Raw genomic sequence first — 19,053 nt, 5'->3', positions numbered from 1 at the left:
GGTACCTCGGAGCTGTCAGGGAATAAACGCGTCAATGATTGACGTTAGCCCTCTTCATTGGACTTTGAATCTTGAATGTGATATTCGACCTCTACAACCACGACCACACACAGAAGCATTTTGTGAGAGCATGTTGACACTACCAGTGTCTGTCACTAGCGCTCAGGATGCTCTGTGGCATCAGCCCCATTTAATGTAGGCGGACTACGGGCCGCCTGGGCAGAGCCCCCATCTGCCAGAATGCCCTCCAGCGGCCTGTCCCCGGTGAGTCCGAACAGAACGGAGGTGTGGCGGGCTGCCAGCCACCGCAGAAGCCACGCTCGCAAGCAGGTGTGGGTGCAAAAGGGAAGGGGTTGTCCTCCGGTGCCTCCCAACCTGGGGGAATGGCGGGCTCCCGTCTCAGAGACCATCTCCTCTTTCTACTCAGGCCTGAGGTTCTCATGGGGAGAGGGAGCGGAGGGCTCTTTCCCCATCCAGTTATCTCCTCCATCTCTCTCTCTCACTGCCCTGCATGTAGTGTGTGTGCACGCACACACACACACATACACACACACACACAATAAAGCTGCTAAAAAATAATAAACACAAAAACCTCCAAATGTTTTGAGATAAAAAACCAAAATCCTTAGCACAGCCTGGCCCCTTACGCTACAATCTCATTCCAGCCCTGCTCCCCACCCTCAGCTCTGTGCGACCAGTCGGTGCTCTTCTCCTTCCGCAGAGCCGCCACGCCACAGGACCTTTGCACACGCCCCCTCCTTCTTCTTGGGCACTCGCGCATTCCCTCCCCCCACTCATGCCCACTCCTCCTGCAGATCTCGGCTCCCACCACTTCCTCGAGCCCTGCTCCCTGACCTCCCTGTGAGTCCCTCTGGTGACCCCACCACGTCTCTCTCCTCCCTAGCACCTACCTCACCGGTAGTTTCAGGTGTTCTCACAACAGGAGGGCATGCCATCCGATGTGTGGCTGAGCATCATATTCACAGCATGAAGCACGAAGCACAGTGTCTGGCACATGGCAGGAACTTTATAAATATTTGTGGAATGAATGAATACAGCACAAGCAAAGGCAAATTTGAAGCCAACATTTTAAAAGATTTTATTTATTAATTTTTTATAGTGGGGTGTGAAGGCAGAAGAGAGTAAGAGAAACATCCAATGTGACACAGAAACACCAACTGGTTGCCTCTTGTACCCATCCCAACTGGGGACCAAACCCGCAACCAGACATGTGCCCTGGCCGGGAGTCAAACCGGCGACCTTTCGCTTTGCAGGACAATGCCCAACCAACAAAGCCACACCAAGTCAGGGCAGAAGCCAACTTTTAAAAACAGTGAAAGGTCCTCGGGCTTTAGTTTAAGCAGTTCTGGGCCAGATACACTGTCCTTATGCTACAATGTCTCTCACTACAGAGTGCTCTCCAGTCCCTCCGAGCACACACACACGAGCGAGCACGGCTGACACAAAGAGAGCGCATCAGACGATCTGCCTCCCCCGGCACCAAACCCTGTTTCCCAGGGCGTGTCCCGGCTGCCGCTGAGACATCTGCAGGTGGCTATTCTCTTTGGTGTCTGGCTCTCTCGTTTTCTCCCGGGCCTCACCAAGCCAGCTTCCAGTCGGAAACAGCGCTCCACCTCAGCCGCCACCCTGGGAGGCTCCCCTGCATTATCTGGCTCACCTCTGCCTTTCCCGTCTGTGAGACCCACAACCAGCAATGTTGCTGGGATCCAGGCTCTGCACCCTGAGGCTAGGGGGCTGCCCGCTTAGGTGAGGAGGTGATCCTTCCACCTCCTATGACGAGGAGGACGCCTGGCAGCCCCAGAAGGGAACCTGGGTCTTGTCCCTGCATCTTAGCCCAGAGGACAGCTCTCAGACATGGCGACCGTGCGAGGTGTGTTTTCCATAAGAATGTATTGAGCTTCGGACTGAATGAGACTTCAGCCAGCATGAAAGACGGAACCTGCTATTTTTTTTCTTAGGGTCCTTCCTGTCACATCCAGCAAAAATAGGTACCCCTCTTATTGTGTGTGCTGTCTCAGCTTTTATTTGCACAAAGGAAGTGTGTCTGGGGGGGGCAGAGTGAGACACTGGGCACGGGGAGGGGCAGGAGGAAGAAAGGAGGGAGATGAGCAGAAAGGAAGGAGAGAGTGAAGACACAAAGAGAAGAGAAACGGAGGGAAAGACGCTCATACAGGGGAATTTTTTTTATTAAATTCCAACCCGAGGAAGCTGTGTACGGGGACTCCCCGTTTTCTCCTTCTGAAGCCTGAAGGCAGAGCAAGATGCTGTGTCAATTACAGAAGAAAATCAATGAAGACACTGTTCAGGAGTCCTTTTCACCATTCAGTGCGGACGGCATCCCTCCCTTTCCAGCACTGATTCATTTACTTTCGGCCTCTCTGGAGGCTGCTGACATATTGCTATCTCTGAAGAATTGGAAGCAAAATCACCTTTGTTTCTTACTGCAACTTGTTTCTCTGTACAATTTGTTACAGGAGCTGCCACATGACCTTGCTAATTCTGTAGGACTGAAGGGCGAGACCTCGCTGGGCCAAGTCGTGGATTTGGGTGTCTCCTTCCACCAACCCCCTATCTCCTCCAAGGTGCCCAGAGCCGCATAAGCTGGACGCCGCCTGTAGGCTACGAACCTCGTGTATTTTTACACCCTGTTCCCCTCACTGTCTCTGTCCTGATTCTAATACATTGAAACCTGCTCCTAGCACCTTCCCCGCTCAACAGCATAATGGAAAAAGCCTTCTTAGAGAAAGCTGCCTCCAAAGCAACGGCATTGGTGAAGGAAGCGAGGCGTTACAGCTCATGGGGAGCATCCCACGAGCTGCTGCGTCGTGGGCGAGTTGTGCAGCAGCCGCACAGCTAAAATCTGCCCTAACAGAGTCATTCATTCGAGCCAAGCAATGCCCTTCCCCTTTGGGCCCATTTCAGGTGCAAACATTTCCAGGGAGGGCAGACCTTCAGTCCCTGTGCTGGTTTCCTGTGGCTGCTGTAACAAACTGCCAAAAACATGACGTGAAAACAACACACACTCTCTCATTCTCTCACAGTCCCGGAGATCAGAAGTGGAAAACGGATCAGCAGGCCTTCTGGAAGGGATTCATGTCCTGACTTCCTCCTTGACACATGGCCATCTTCCTCCATTTTGCACGCGACAGCACAGCCTCTTCCAGTCTCTGACTGTCTGTCTGTCTGTCTGTCTTCTGCTCCCACCATCGCATCACCTTTCCTAGCTCTGCTTCCTTTGTCACACGTCCTTCTCTGCCTTTTATGCTCCTGCCTCCCTCTTACGAGGACCCTTGTGATTCCATGGGACCCACCCCAAAAACTCAGGATCATCTTCCTGTTTCAAGGTTCTTCACTTAACCATGTCTGCCAAGTTCTTTCTGCTTTGTAAGGTAACAGACTCACAGGTGCTAGGGGTTAGGACGTGGACGGTTGGGGACAGCATTGTTCCATCTACCACACTCCCCAACGTGTAGTACGAGTGAACTATGCAATCGTGTTTCTTCTCAGCCAGGCTACAGGGGTGATATATGGAGAGACTCAGGGGCTGCATAAGAGAAGGCTGGGTACTAACAGGGGGTAAGGCGTGTGGAATTAAGAGGTATAAGTGGCATAGCATGGACTTCAAGGACATTTTTCCTGATTTTACGTGACTGATATTTAAGGAAAAAAAGCAAACAAGAGAGCAGATCCCATCCCTCCCTGACCCTAGATGATTCAGAAAAATGAATTCAATAAATCCTGGTATTTTCCTACACTGGAATATTACTCTGCCAATAAAAGGAATGGACTACTTGTACATGCAACAACATGGCTCAATCTCAAACATATTCCAAGTGGAAGAGAATAGACACAAAAACCATATTCTGTATGATTCCATTTGTATGAAGTCCGAGACCACAAAAGCTGTTATGTACCGGGGAAAACTGGAAGCGTGGTCTACGGGAGTTGGGAATTAACTGGAATGAGTCGTAAGAGAATGCTCTTGGTGACAGGAATGTTCTAACTCCTGATTGAGGTCATGGGTACACAGGTGCATAGATCTGTCCCATCGCACACGTAAGATCTATGCATTTCCCCGTATATACATTTTTCCTCAATTAAAAAATTTTTAAATAGTTAAACATAGAAGATGGACTGAAAGACTTCAACATATGTATAATGAGGCTTCTAGAAGAAAACTGAGGAACGACGCCAAGGCAATATTCAAAAAGGAACTGGTTAAGAGTCGATGAGAGATGATGACTCCTCAGACTGAGAGCGCGTACCAAGTGCCAAGCAGAGTAAACGAAGACAAGTGCCCACTTAGACACAGCAACGTAAAACTGGGGGACACTAAAGATAAAGTGTCCCCCAGGGGACAGGGATAGAGATACAAAGAGAAAGAAAGAGAGATAAGACGTTCCACAACACCACGCTCATTACACTGGCGGAGAGGTCGGCAGGTCCCAGCGGCCCTAACCTTCAGCGACCCCACACCCCCCAGGCAGGGCCCTGCTGCTCAGACCCCCAGCAAGCATCCCTGACTGAGTCCAGAGGCGCTCTCCCCACCCCCAGCGAAGGCCCTGGCTCTGACACAGTGGAACATTCCCCCTAGCTCCAGCTTCCTGGGCAAGTGACACCCAGAAGCAAGAGCTGCGGCAGAGAGGAGCGAGGCTGAAACCTCACACCCGGGTGCGATCCGATCGCCCCAGGGAAGACCCACGGTGACGGGCAGGCTCTGCCCCCGGGCCAGGCGCTGCGTGGGAGGCCAGGCCGGCTGACCCAGGAGGCTGTCTCCTCTGCCCCTGGCGGGTCACACGAAAGAGACCAATGGGTGGGTGTTCTGGCACGGCCCTTCCCATAAGCAGACGACAGGGAAGGCAAACCCTCTGGGATCTGGGAAGAGGCATGAAAGGATCTGCAGCAAAAAATGTTTTCACCTTAAAGATGTATGCATGTTCTTTTTGTATCTCATTCCACACTCTTTCCTATTTATCTGAGTGTAAAAATCTTTGCCCTGTCTCTTCCCTTTGCATACCTCCAGTACACGTGACACCCTCCCACAGAAGGGATGCGCAGCAGGGTTAGAGAAGCCGGGGTCTCTCAGGACCCCTCCTCCCCCACCCTCTACACTGGCTCTCCTGCCTGCGTCTGGCCCCCAGCTTGGGGGCTCCGCCCGTTGTCGCTCCTGGATTTACACTTGGCTGTTTCTCAGGGTCAGCAGTGTAGCTTTTCCAACCCAGACACCCCCCTATGCTTCAGAGGAAGACTCCCTGTTTCAGTCCCCAGAACCCCATTTCCCAGCACCAGTGAGGAGGAGTTATATCTGACACCACATCCCAAAATCCAGTGTCCTGGGGGACAGTGACAGATCAGGCTACCCTGACTAGACTCCTTCCCCCACCATCTGTGTCTAGGTAAGTCGCCAAAGGGAACACCTGTGGCAGGTGGAAAGAAGGCAAGTGTCGTGGGGTGGGTGAAAGCGATGAGCAGAGCAACAAAGTAACAACTGACAAATGGGGATGCAGCCAGGAGAGGTCCGGCAGAAGGGACATACCTGCAGGCAACCAGCCCCAGCACCCGTGCGGGGTTTCTCAACTGGGGCGCCAAGGAGTTTGGCTCAGGAGGGGAGAGGCTGGCTCTTCCCACCTAAAGTCGGCCGTCACCCAACCAGAGCTGACCCCCGCCCCCCTCCAGAGAGGAGTGAACTCAGTTGTATGGGCCCTTCCAATAGACCAACTATTGCCCAATTTTACTAAAGCACTTGCTCAACTCATTGGTGACTACTCCAGTAGTGGCAGCCTGGAATTTTCCATGACACAAATGGTGCCAGCCAAAAATTTCTTGAAATCAATGGTCTCTAAGGTTTTTTCAATCATCCATCTCTATTAATAAAAGTTTTAGATGCATTGCCAATATATGTACATTGAAGAATTTGTAAATTATATAAACTGTACCTGCATATTAGTATATCATAAAACAAACACAAATGTAGGCGTTTTCAAAGGATGAATTGAAAGTTAAACACAACTGGAAGGTCGAATGTTCATTCCTCGACTCCAGCTGAGCATCAGATACAACGCGCTCCAGAGGCCACAGCTGTAAGCTCCACTGCCTAACACCCCTTTGTGTTTCCTTAAACTTCGTTGGAGGTGCCACGTCTCTACTCAGCCATCCATTTCATATGTGCCAACTCAAAACATGAATGTCTTCGTCATTTGGATGAGTGTGTCTGAGGGTGGGAAGACATAGATTAATCCTTGCCCTCGAGCTTAAAGGATCAGCCTACACGTTCTGCAACAATCCAAAGTGCCCAAGTGACAGCTGTATGCCTGGCACCGTGTTGGGCTCTGTAGGAAACACATGGAAATACGAGGATGAATGAGTGAGTGAGGACTGTGCTCGCTGGAGCACTCCACCTCTGCTACTGGGGAGGGAGGGCGCACACATCACTCCGATTGCGGCAGCTGGCAGCAAGAGAAGCAGTGGGCCATGGGAATGTGGCAGGAGAGCTGGGAGATGGTGGGGTACTTGAGCTGCTCTCCAAAGGATACGCAGGACATTCACGTGTGGGGTAGGGGGAAATAGGACTCGCGGAGAGGTGCTCAAGGACTCCAAACGTAAGGTAATAAGGCATACCAGTCAAGCTGAGAGTTTAGGAATATGAGTAGAACCCAGCAAGGAATTCAGGAAAAAGCAAACAATGTGGGAGCAAGAAAACTCACAGGGGCATGAATCCTTGAATCTAGAGATAAAATGAAACTCCAAAAAGGGAGTGATCACCTGTGTTGAATGATGCTAATAGTCTAGTGAGCTTGGGAATGAAGACGACTCATTAGATTCAGCAGTAGGGAAGTCACTGGTGACGCTGGCAGGAGGGGGTTCTGCGGAATGCACGGACAGAAGCCCGATTAGAGTGGGTTCTGGGGAGAGCTGGATACATGGAGAACAGAGAGCTCTTCCAAGCATGCCATACTGTATTGTTAACTACACTGTGCATTAATATGCAGTATGGCGTATTTAACAGTTACTAAGAGTAGATCTGAATCATTCTCACCACACTCACAAAACGACTGTTAACGATGTGAGGTTATGGATGTGTTAATTATCCTGATCTTGGTAATTACAATAAATACGTACATCAAATCATCAAATTGTACACTTAATTATATTTGTCAATTATTCCTCACTAAAACTAAAAAAAAAAAATAGAAAACTCTTCTGAGGAGTTGTGTTATAAAAAGAGAGAAAGATAGGGGGGTAACTGAAGGAGAAAATGGGAGTCAAAAAAAGTATTTTTTTAATAGAGAAAAAATCAAAGTATGTTGGAAGGCTGTTGGGAGTGAAGCAAGAAAGAGCAACAATTTGATGATGCGGGAGAGAAGTGCTAAGCCAACGCCCTTGAGGAAGGAGACAAGGGCAGAGAGGTCTAGTGCACGAGTACAAGGGCTGCAGGCCTTATGTGCATCATTCACCACCGGATCACCAGAGCACGGAACACTGCTTGGGCACACAGTGTGCTCTCGTTGAATATTAAGTGGACAAAGGCACAGTATCCCAAGAAGCTCAAAGATCCTTTGGGGAATAGTAGCAAGTGATTAGCTAGTTCAGGTATGAGGTGGGTAGGACCTTGATTAAATGGTACAAAAAGAAAGAAAGAAGCAAATTGAGAGAAATATACTACTTCCAAAGGAGGAATTTTAGTACTAACACTGAAATAATTGATTATGGGTTGCTGATCATGTCAGCAACCTTAAGAAAAACGAATTTCTATAATGCAAGTCTAGAAGGCCATTCAGTGACCAAGCAAGTTGACTCCCAAAGTCGCTGTGGCACTTCCTCCATTTCTGCCCGTCAGTGCGCTCCACATTCTCCCTCTGCAGGCCAAGGGAACCCAGAGCCTTTCTCCGTGATCGCCGTATGGGCAAACAGCCAGTGGGTGGGTGGACCCACTCCCGGCCCGGTCAGCACCCAGAGCGCAGTCAACACAGCTGCCCCCCAGAGGCCATGCGCCAGGCGGTGCCAGCCCCATGGGGAGACCGTGGTGTAAGCCTGAGCACAGGAGAAAGAAGATTCAAAGCTGACTTACAGGATGGGAAAGGTGAGGCTACTGGAAGCAGGAAAATGGTTGGAAAACATTTAGAAGAACTACTTTGTAGAAGGAAGGAAAATGCTGTGCTCAGTTTTGAACAGGTTCGGTTTGAGAAGAGGGTGGCACATCCAAGAGATGGCATTAGAGGGGCAAGACTGGAATGTGTATGTAGGTCACAGATGTACACAGGTATGAGATTCAGCCAAGTAGATGTGATTACTCATCCAGCTATTGAGCATATGTCTGTCATAGGTTCTAGAGCTATCCTAGGTTCTCAAGCTGCAGCAGTAATCAGAATAAGGCCTCTGCTCATGCATGGCTTACATTCCAAGTCCTTCAAAATAAATAGCCCTGTGCAAAAACTCCCACATTATTCCCTGTACCTTATGTGACTGTACAGAGAAAAGAACAAGGTTGAAGTTATGTAAATTGGGAATGTAAAAGATGGTGAAAAAGAAAACAAGACAGGGAGGGCACCATTATAGAACAGTAGGGAACCGAGATTTCTTGGAAACCAAAAGAGCAGAGAGTTTAACAAAGGAATTTCCCTGACCAGTGTGGATCAGTTGGTTAGGCATCATCCTGCAAAGCCATTGGTCACTGGTTCGATTCCCACTCAGGGCACATGCCTGAGTTGCAGGTTTGATCCCAGGTCCATGGGTGAGAGGCAACTAATTGATGTTTCTCTCTCACATCAATGTTTTTTTCTCTCTTTCTTCCTTCCCTTTCTCTAAAAATAAAATATTTTTTTAAAAAAAGAAGAGGACTTCCAGTTAAGATGGAGGCACAGGGAGACAGTTTGTCTCCTCGTGCAACTACAGTGAGAATTATACCTCAAGTTCAAAATAGCACCCAGAACTGCCAGAAAATCAAACTGTATGGAAATCCAACAACCAAGGATTTAAAGAGGCTACATTCATCCAGGTGGGTAGGAGGGGCAGAGACACAGAGATGGGTGGAGAGACGAGGAGACACTGTGTGGAACAGAGAGGCAGTGGCAGCAGCGTAATGGATGGTCTCACATTCATGTGTGGTGGATGAAAACCGGGAGGAATACCTTGGGAGTGAGAGATTCCAGCCCCTGGCCAGACCACATAGGCCCAGGGGTCCAGAGCTGGGAAGATAAATCCCCAAGACTTCTGGCTGTAAAAATCAGTGGGGGTTGGGGTGGTGGAAGAAACTGCTTTCCAGGAGACTCTGCTTAAAGGGCCCACAAGGTCTCAGAACATCCAAAAACCTACTTACTCTGGGATTCACCACCAGAGCAACAGCTAGAAGGGCACCAGTCGCATATAAAAAGTGGGTGAAGTAACTGGAAATGGGGTGAGTGCTGGGCAAACCTCTAGAACCCAGGCAGCATTCTCCCCTCTCCAAGCCCAGCCCCCCACAGAGCCACAAAGCCATGAAGTGGGTTGCCCTGCCCTGGCAATTACCTAAGACTCTGCCCCACACAATTTACAGGTGCCTTCTCTACAACAGGCCACACTACTAAAACAGGGAGTCAAAGCAGCTCTACCTAATACATAGAAACAAACACAGGGAGGCTGAAAAATTGAGGAGACAAAGAAATATGGACCAAATGAAACCCCAGAAAAAGAACCAAATAAAATAGAGATAACCAACCTAAGAGATGCAGAGTTCAAAACACTGGTGATCAGATGCTCAAAGAACTCATTGAGCACAGCAACAACAGGCAGTAACATAAAAAAGGCCCAGGAAGAAATGAAGATTACCCTAAGTGAAATAAAGAAAAATCTGCAGGGAATCAGCAGCAAAGGGGAGGAAGCCAGGATTCAAATCAACAATTTGGAACATAAGGAAGAAACAAGCATTCAACCAAAACAGAATGAAGAAATAAGAATTTTAAAAATGAGGAGAGTATAAGAAGCCTCTAGGAGATTTCCAAACGTACCAATATCCTAATTCTAGGGGTGCCAGAAGGAGAAGAGGAAGAGCAAGAAATTGAAAACTTATTTGAAAAAAATGAAAGAAAACTTCCCTAATTTGGTGAAGGAGATAGAACTACAAGTCCAGGAAGCAGAGAGAGTCCCAAACAAGTTGGACCCAAAGTGGACCACACCAAGACATATCATGATTAAAACACCAAAAGTTAAATATAAAGAGAGAATCTTAAAAGCAACAAGAGAAAGTCAGACAGTTACCTACAAAGAAGTTCCCATAAGGCTATCTACTGACTTCTCAAAAGAAACTGCAGGCAAGAAGGGGCTGGAAAGTATCCAATGTAATGAAAAGTAAGGACCTATAACCAAGATTACTCTGTCCAGAAAAGCTATCTTAGAATGGAAGGGCCGATAAAGTGCTTCCCAGACAAGGTAAAACTAAAGGAACTCATCATCACCAAGTCATTATCACATAAAATATTAAAGGAACTTATTCAAGAAAAAGAGGAAAGTCAAAACCATGAACATTAAATGGCTATAAATTCACAACTATCAACAACTGAACCTAAAAACACAAACTAAGCAAACAATCAGAACAGGAACAAAATCACAGATATGGAGATCATTTGGAGGGTTATCAGTTGGGAGTGGGAAGGGAGAGAACGGGGGGAAAAGGTGCAGGGAATAAGAAGCACAATTGGTAGGTAAAAATAAACAGGTGAACATTATGAATAGTATGGGAAATGGAGAAGCCAAAGAACTTACACGCACGACCCATGGACATGAACTAAGGGGGAGGATTGCTGGAAGGAAGGGCGGTGCTGGGCAGAGGAGGGGAAAGGGGGGAAATTGGGACAACTGTAATAGCATAATTAATAAAATATATATTTTAAAAAGCAACTGTACACCTAAAAAAAAGAAGAAGGAATCAATGTCCAACGAGTCCAGGCAAATAGCTTAGAAAAGGCCATTGAATTTGACATGAGGTAGCTATTGGTCTGCTCCTAGCAATGACTTTTGACCCACACTGGAGGAGCTTTAAGACATGCAGGTGCCTGAGAATATTTGGATTATAGCTCTCAGAAAAAGGGGGGAATAGAGAAAGGCTAATAAATCTTAAAAAGTTAACAGTTTACACAGAGGAAACAAAGACACGGAGATGCCTGATGCAACTGGCCTGGGATGGGACCTGGGCACTGGGCTTTGTTTTCTGGTTGCCTGGGTGACTTAAATGTGCAGGTGGAACTGAGAGACATTGTTTTAAATAGAGCCAATTTCAGCAATAGAAGCTAGGTTGCAGAGAATAAAAAAGGAAGGTCTTTTCTTTTTTTCAGTAGACTAGCAGTCTTAATACCAGACGTAGATGTTTAGCCTCCGTCTCTGGCCCTGCTGTGTGATTTAACCTCCTCGTGTCTTATCTGTGGAATCGGGAGAGGAATCCTTGCTGTGCCCAACTCTCAGTTTCCTTGGGAGGTCAAGACGGGATAATAGATGTGAGAGTGCTTTGAAAAAAGATTGAAGTGCTATAAAAATGTAAGATTTATACGGTTGTCAGTTTTCCCCCCAAAGATGCCCCTAAAGATAGTGATTATCAACTGTAAAGACCTATGTGGAACCAGCATCCCCTTCCACATTGAGCTCAGCCAGAAAGAACCCTTTGATGAGTGCTCACGGCCACTATCTGAAGGTCTCATACTGTTGGCAACTCTCGATTTTTCACAGCTGGCCTTGCAGCGGATCTATACGAGATGCTGCTCCCACAGTCTTGCAAAGCCTACCTAAAATTGCTAAATACATGGCCACCCAGCATTGACAGATGCTCCCATAAATATTAAAAAGTAAGTTTAATGTCATAAGGTCCGTAATTACTTGTCAGTCCTAGTTTTTACAGCAAATGGGGAAAGCAGAAGAGAAATTAAGAGACACCTGGGAGTGCAAGCAATACTGCAGGATCACAAAAGCCCTGGCAGATGGACAAGGACTGCCCGAGATCTGAGCCAAACCCAGTAGCAGACTTCAGTGGCTACCTGGGGACCACTTCAGGTACTTGGATGTGCCTGCCTATATATGATATATCATGCCAGCTCTCAAAAAAAAAAAGCAGCAATGCTCTCAATCTCCAACACTCTGACGGACCTTGAGGTAGCACCTGCCCCCACATGAGCAGTGGTACCGGTTTGTGGTGATCAAGTTCCAACAGGGAGGCTTTCTTTAATCACAGATGATCATAGATGTGAAGAGTAGTATTCCAACATGCTCCCTACTCACTTTTTGTTTGATGCTTTCCCTCAGTAAAAATACAAGAAATATAATTCTTTGTCAAGGAAATGGCATACATAATGGTTGGGTTTCTTTTTTCTAATAAGCAGCTTGAAGTCAGAGCAAGAATAAAACGATGGGCAAACTTCTACATAGGAACTGAGCCAGGTGTCAGATAACTGGTGTTAGCATCAGAGATATCGCAGGGAGGATCGGTTACTCTTCTCTCGCCTCTGAGCCTGCCTGGCTCCTTCTACTCCAGTTTCTATCAGGGAGAAAGTGCTAATGAAATTCTTGACCTGCTTGCAACTCCCAAGATACTCTCCACCCAACCTTGTCCACCAGTGGCGAGGCTTGCCTCAGAACTGTCCTCCTCGAAACAGAACTCCAGACACCCAAAGTCAGACACTCCTTCATCTCACACCAGCTCCAACAGGACTTAGACCCTTTTGCATGTAAAACTGTAAAATAGAACAAAACAGGATTTTGAAACTAAGGTATAAAAGATTCTTCAGATTACATCAATCCTTTCATCCACTGAAAAGCCACTTTCTTGTGTTCAAATATCCCTTTGAAAAGCAAAGCGTGAGGAGAAAGTGGTGCAGAAGCCAAGGTGGGTACCACCTCCTTGGCTTTTTAAGTGAGAAACATCCACTTCAGAGGAGCATCTTTCATGCCCCCATATGCAGACCCTGAGCTTCCAGCATGGGAGGCACCAAGATTTTGAGAAAAGAGAAATAATTGTGCAGTCATATGGTCCTATATTAATTCTTTAAAAAGTTGTGAACTTGTCCAAGTTACTTAATCTCCCTGAGCACTTTTTTCTTTATATCAATTGAAACAAATAAAAGGACTATCATATCATACTACTGTAAACATGACTTGATATAGAACATGGAAGTCCATGATCTAACACATGGGGTAGCTCAATCTCTCCCCTCACACACTGAGCCTGAGCTTTTCAGTGTGGGGAAGTACAGTGAATGCCTGTGCCTGTGGACTCCCCGGGAACAGAACACAGGAAGCCTCAGAGAGGGGTGTGTGCTTATGGTGAGGAGCGGGGGTCAAGGGCCAGGGTAGAGGACCCTTGTCAGTCCATCCTGCAACAGTCCCTACCATGTCCTCTGTGGGAGCAGTGCTCACCAATGAATCGGCCAGCAGCAGTGCAGTCTTTAAAATTACATGGAAATTGTACCATTTTTCTGTTATAATATACAAAAAGTGGGTTTATCCCCTGCTATCAAAGATATGTTGTTGACAATTACAGTTTCAGAAGTCCAAGGGACAAAAATTGCCCAAAATTTCGGGATGAAGGCTAAAATTAGATTTCTTTCAAACATCTCCCCTGACGGTACCTGGGTAACACAGCTGCGCCTGCTCCAGCCGTGATTTCCTACACCGCAGTCGGCGCAATAAAAGGACACGACAGACACAGAAGAGCTTAAAACCTAACTGTAAGAGTACTTTTCAAGTACCTTCTCCAAGTATAATACCTGAGCTTCTAGAAAAGTAATTGCTGCAAACATTTGAAAAGTTGAAATTCTATGCAAGGACCCAGGAGATTAACACAATTGAACGTAATAGCTCCTTCCAAACCATTTCCAAGGGACTGGGCCACAGACAGCCTTAAGATGTCTTTCCAAATATGTTTTATTTATTCAATGAAGAAAAGTCTATTTGAAGTTCTTATATTCCTTTCACAGGGAACTGCTTCACTGAGCTTTAAGGAAAGAATTCGTCTGTAGGTGCAAAATGAGTAATTCCTCAGCTTCTAGAAAACATAATTGTTGCAAACATCTGAAATGTTAGAATATTATGCAAATGTCTTTTGTAAAGATACAGGCAAAAACCTTGAAATAAATATCTTTTCAAACTGGTCTCAGAATTTACATGTAAAAACTCACTACACATTCCCATGCTGGTGAATGCACAGTATCTCTGAACGGCAACAGTGGCTGTCTCTACAGAGATAAAGATGAGAAGGAGTTTTACTGTTCGGAGTGCATCCCTCCTGTTCTTTGTATCTGTACTACGTGCATGCGTTAATATTAATCTAGCTTACTTAACCAATTAATTTAATTAAACGTGGTCTCTTCAATAGACAAGCCAACTCATGCATCCCCGTTGAGGTAAACGACCTTTCTCTCCAACCAGTCCGTGCTGCAGACAGACCTTCTCCCACGCCTGGGCCTCAGGTGCAATGCAAAGGAGTTCCCTGCCTTCTTTCCACACCGAGCATCAGCTGTGCTGGGTGCTGCGCTAGCACTAAATGATACAAGGAAGATAACATGCTGTCTCCCACCTGTCCCCACAGGGTGGCAGGCCGTGGGTCCCCAGGCTCCAGCCCTACCCAGCATTCTCCCAGGCCCAGGGAAGTCCACTGCTTTTCAGATGTATCATTCTGGCCTTTTTCTTGTTGTCCCCACCTCTCCACCCTTGTGATTAAATAGCTTTTTTCAAAGAACCTAGTAGGCATTCTTTTCCTCCTTAACCCTACAATGACAAAGGAAGATTTAAGCCCCCGTTCCACTGGGTCCTGGAATACCAAATGGAACACATTGAAGTCACTAGCTGTGTGAGCCTGGCAAGTTACTGAACCTCTCTGAACCTCATTTTTTCCATTCTTGAAATGGTGGCAGTCCTCCTATCCTCAGAGGGGTGAAACAGAGATTGAATGAGCTCAATTATGTAAAATGCCTAATATAATTCCTGACACATAGCAGATATGAAATAAATGTGAAATGACAGCATCATCATCAGTACTGTGAAGTGGTTCTCACTGCCGGAGGATGAGGCTTCCTACTTTCCCAGGCACACACACACATTTCCAGCTCTTTTGCATATGCTTATAGGACTGGTTCCAAGCAGTATGCAAAGGCGGAAATTGTGGGCTTTACAGTGAAAGAGGCTTTACCTTGAGCAAGTCTGTAACATCAGTTTCTTCAACTATAAAGTGAGGACAATCATGCCTTCCTCCTCAGATCAAGGGCAGAGAGTACCGATAACGTATAAAAAGCGCCTGGCCCGTAGAGCTCTCTGCAGCTTGGGCATTTGCACTTTACTCCAAGAGGGCCTACCTGGTCACTGGCCTCAACGTGCCTTTCCCTCTTTCACCCGCCCGTCTCTGTCCAACCTGCAGTCCCTGCCTGCCCCGCCGTCTCCATCTCTGGACGCTTCCGTGCGTCTTGCTACTCTCAGTTCCATCTGAGAGCTTCTGTGAAGCTTTTTTAGACCACAATGGCTTTTCCAACCTCTGAACTCATAAAGTATTTATCTTCTGTGAGGAAGCAGGAGGTAGAAACCCAGAGGATTCCAAGATCCTTCCTCTGTGGCCATGGTTAGGTCTACCCGAAACTAAGAAGTCAGGCAACGATGCGCAGAAAACACTCCAGTCACACGTGGCCAAAGAGCAGCTTCCCCACTGACTCCCCGCAGGCTCACTGGACTATGATCTCTGTGTTGTCGAGGAGAGGTCACTCGGCCTCCCAAAAGTCAGCCCAGGATGCCTTATTCGGGAGCGTCTAGTAACAGAAAGTGGCCTGTTAGTTCACTGATGGATGAAGGCACTGTGGCTTCTAGCATGTGGACAGGCCGGTGAGCCACTGGGCGATCAGCTGACATCCACGAGAGCAGCTCCTGCTTCCATCTCCCGGGGGGCCTGACTCCGGCTGTTCCTGCATCCAATCAGTGCGGCCAGACTGAGCCTCTCGGTAAACACCAGACGATCTGAGCAGCCATGCTAGAGAACACAGCCCTCTCCCTTCCCAGTCTGACCGCAGCCCCCTTTCTAGGCTCTTCTCTTGTGGCAGCCGCCTCATGACTCTTGCTTTCCCCCAAGCCCTCCATTGCCTTCCTTCCCTGCCTCCTGGTCTCCCCCTATCTAGAATATCCTCTCCAGCTTCCTTACCTCATGAATCCCACTTGTGCGTTAACCCCTAGCTCAGATGCTGCCCTCTTTGTGGAAGAGCCCTACCAACCTCTCGCAGGCACAGTCCGTTCCCAGTTCTGGCAGCCTTCTATTGCAGAGCTCCGCACAGAGGGCTGCTGGGCACCCTCTTCCCTCCCCCACAAGACCATAAGCACTATGAGGTCAAGGAGGATTTTATAGCCCCTGTACCTACCCAGCATGGTGCCCGATCACCAATGTATTTTATTTAATAAATTGATGAAGGAAAACAGAAGTAAATGAGTGAATCGGGACGCTTTAACAAAAGGTCCTTCCCAGCCTTCCCCGTTCGAGTGGGGAAGTTACGCTTAGTTGGTAAGGACCCACGCACGTCAGCAGAGACATGTTTGCCAAGGGTGGGCCCTCGCTGGGGTGGGAGAGGGAAGTACTGTGTCCAAAACAACTCCCCTAAAAGACATTACATTGGGGCGGCGGGGGCGGGGGGGGCTTTCATTTCTGTATTTCTTCTTTTCACCCTCCTCTTCTCTGGTACAGGCCTGATTTGGTAATTTTTAAAGAAATATATCATAATTAGTTCCTAATGTGCTAAATAGCTGTCATCCCAGGCACAGAAAGTCCCACATCCAGCAGCTGCAGCTGCTCTTTGGAGCGCCATCCCCTGGACTTTCCCCTCCAGTGACTGCTGAACAACCCGCCTGCACCTCTAGGCCTGGCATCTGCGGCAAGGGCTCCCGCCTGCCTGCTTATTTGCTGGCCAGTTTAGTTCCTTCACGTCATATGACTTTCAGTGGCCCACATGCAACATGGGGATCGCCCTAGTAGGACTTTGTTTAGATGGTGCACGGAGGTGTGCTGAGTATAAGCAATATATACATTTTGAAACCCAAACAGAATGAGTTCATACCATTGGTCCCAGGAAAGCCTGTAACACTGTTCTGTAAAGCGAACTGAAGAACTTGTTGATCTTTGCCATTTTCTATAGAAAAATGCCTCGCCCAGTACAACCTTTCCTATCATTTTGTAGTGGAACGTGGATGGGACAGAGAAAGACACTAAAAACTTGCCCTAGCTGTATTTAGCTCATATTTATTAACTGCTTAATACAGGCCAGGAGCTGGGCCAAGGCCTTCACATGCTTTGTTCAATCTTCCCCCAACCCCTGGGAGGTTTTCATTGTGGTTCTGCGATGAGAAGCCTAACGCACAGAGAGAGTGACAACTTACCGGAGTGACGGGCTAAAGGAGTATTAGGAATCCTCCCTGTTTATGCCCAAGCCGTGACCTTTTACTGTAAGAATGAAAGGTGAGTGTGCCGTCTCCCGGGGAGAACTAGCCCTTCCGCACGGAAGACCAAGCACCACTGATTTTTAACTCAGTCCCTGCAAACACTCATTATTCCCTTGGGGAAGAACTGGCTGTTCTCCTGGTTGGTCAATCGAGTTACGAAGGGCCCTTGGCGTTAAAAGTGGCCCTTACAGCCACTTTTGTCTGAAACACATTTAACCAGAGCCCCAAAGTGAGACTTTGGAATCCCACCCAAGGGAAGGACGCTTTGCTCGGGACTGTTCCCAGACGAACCCCGAATGCTGCTGTCTCCAGGATTCCCCAGTGTCTGTGTTCGGGTGTTGGTGACTTCTCGTCTGGTGATGTACCCTCTAGATTCTTGCTTTTCTTTGTTCTTGCTCAATAAAGTGCTTAACTATTCACCTTTGACTTGAGGTCTTTATTTTCTGCGAATCCAAACCTCCAAATTAAGTGGCCACGATCTCATACGTGCCCCTTAACGGCACACCAAGGTCACACGGCCCATGGGTGCCAGAGTGAGCTTTTAAAATCAAGTCTGCTGGCTCCGGAGTCGGAAGGTATAGCCATCACCCTGAGCTCGTTCCCTGACTTCTTCTTGTTCAAGTAGAGTTTCCCCAACATGTGTAGTTCCTAGACAGCTCTCATAACATCTTACTCCTTTTGGCATTTTATACTATATTTTTAAGATCTTCTGCTTAAAAAAAACTATAATTATTCAAAAGTACGGTTCAAGGATTCATCATGTACAGAAGCGCAGGCCTTTTCTAAAATTTTTTAAATAATAAAATGCCCCATGAAAGGATTATGTGTGTCCTCTTGACCCACATTTTTAGACTTTCATAGAAAATGTCTTCAGAGGGTACAAAGTGACTGATTCCCTTTGTCACTGGAAACACACGGTTGCCCTTGGTGTCTTGCCATCCAGAACCGGGGTGATGTTTCTCACAGGGGAGCCCGCCCAGTCCTCGAGCATTTACGAAGCATGCCCTCCAACGAGACAGCGGCCGCGCCACGTGCAGCAACAGGGAGGGAGGAGACAGGGCCCTGGCTCTGCAGGGGCTTACGGCCCAGGGGCGCGCCCTTCGGAGGACCCACAGCCCACAGACAGACCACAAGGTTAGTCCACCAAAGCCCCTAAGACAAGAAGTTCAGGAGAGAAAGAAATCGTGACAAACTTGGAAAATATCAACTTGCTTTGTTGGAAAAGGCTCTCGAAGGCCAATCTCTCATCTCCAGCTTCTTTCATTAGTGCTTACTGCCTGGTGTTGAGAGAGCCAAGCCGAGAGGGAAGCTAGGGTGGAAGAAGCCACAAGCTATTTGCAAGGGAAAGAGATAAAGAAACATGCAGCCTGCCTCTGAGCAACAGCCTGACTAAGAATGGATTAATTTTCATATCCATTTCCAATGGATACTACAACATATGAATATGCTAAAACAAACTGAAGGTCAAGGAATACAAAGCATCAGGCAATGAGCTTCCTTTCCACCCACAGACGCAGCCTCTCTTCCCTGGGTCTTGGGTTCCTTCAAAAGTGAGTTCTGCATTTATAATGGACAAGGTTTATAATGCCTTCATCTTCTAGGCCTCTC

The sequence above is a fragment of the Phyllostomus discolor genome, chromosome 9 (genome assembly GCF_004126475.2).
Source record: "Phyllostomus discolor isolate MPI-MPIP mPhyDis1 chromosome 9, mPhyDis1.pri.v3, whole genome shotgun sequence".
NCBI classification, from domain to species: Eukaryota; Metazoa; Chordata; class Mammalia; order Chiroptera; family Phyllostomidae; genus Phyllostomus; species Phyllostomus discolor.
The sequence above is the reverse complement of the archived record's forward strand: the minus strand, read 5'-3'. Positions refer to the sequence as shown.